We start from the raw sequence: 1,503 nt of genomic DNA on the forward strand, positions 1-1,503 counted from the left end.
TAATATGGCATTAATATGACCCTGATATGGCATTAATATGGCATTAATATGACCCTGATATGGCATTAATATGACATTAATATGGGCCTAATATGGCCCTGATATAGCATTAATAGCGTGATGGTCTCCACCCAAACCAACATGGAGCCAGGCTACTCTCTGACAACATAGCGTCCACACTGAGGCATTGACATTCTGTAGAAAATATTACAGATTCACGCCCCCCAGGTATTGATTTGAATGGCATTATACATGTGGATGGGTCTGAGAATGTCTGCAGGGTAACATACAATACTATAGATCAAGCTGCTTCATGCAATAGCATGACTTATAGTTATAGTTATAGCTTATAGTTCTATTCCAACGTTGATTTCTACCCAACGTATAGTAAAAAGAAAAGACAAATTTAAAACTAGAAACCTAACAAATATTCTTTCCATACCTCAGCATGTTCCTCAAAAGCCAGAGGCATTTTCAGCTAACATGGGTTTACTAAATATAGGTGCACTTACTACCAAAACCTTTGCAATCAATGATTTTATTAGTGAAAAAAAATTGGATTTTCTGTTTCTTGTTGAAACCTGGCTGACTTCAGACAGCAAAGCTGTTCTTGTTGAAACCTGTCCCCAAATTATAATTTCTTCCACTCAATTAGACAAGGCAAACGAGGTGGTGGAATTGCCTCCATTCTCTCAAACAAATATAGCTGCACTAGAGTCAACTTTGGCGAATTCGCTTCCTTTGAGTATATTGCCCTCACTCTGAAGGCTGACCCCGCTGCCCTCACTCTGAAGGCTGACCCCGCTGCCCTCACTCTGAAGGCTGACCCGCTGCCCTCACTCTGAAGGCTGACCCGCTGCCCTCACTCTGAAGGCTGACCCCGCTGCCCTCACTCTGAAGGCTGACCCGCTGCCCTCACTCTGAAGGCTGACCCGCTGCCCTCACTCTGAAGGCTGACCCCGCTGCCCTCACTCTGAAGGCTGACCCCGCTGCCCTCACTCTGAAGGCTGACCCGCTGCCCTCACTCTGAAGGCTGACCCGCTGCCCTCACTCTGAAGGCTGACCCGCTGCCCTCACTCTGAAGGCTGACCCGCTGCCCTCACTCTGAAGGCTGACCCGCTGCCCTCACTCTGAAGGCTGACCCGCTGCCCTCACTCTGAAGGCTGACCCCGCTGCCCTCACTCTGAAGGCTGACCCGCTGCCCTCACTCTGAAGGCTGACCCGCTGCCCTCACTCTGAAGGCTGACCCGCTGCCCTCACTCTGAAGGCTGACCCGCTGCCCTCACTCTGAAGGCTGACCCGCTGCCCTCACTCTGAAGGCTGACCCGCTGCCCTCACTCTGAAGGCTGACCCGCTGCCCTCACTCTGAAGGCTGACCCGCTGCCCTCACTCTGAAGGCTGACCCGCTGCCCTCACTCTGAAGGCTGACCCGCTGCCCTCACTCTGAAGGCTGACCCGCTGCCCTCACTCTGAAGGCTGACCCGCTGCCCTCACTCTGAAGGC

This window comes from Alosa alosa, chromosome 2 (genome assembly GCF_017589495.1).
Source record: "Alosa alosa isolate M-15738 ecotype Scorff River chromosome 2, AALO_Geno_1.1, whole genome shotgun sequence".
NCBI lineage: Eukaryota > Metazoa > Chordata > Actinopteri > Clupeiformes > Clupeidae > Alosa > Alosa alosa.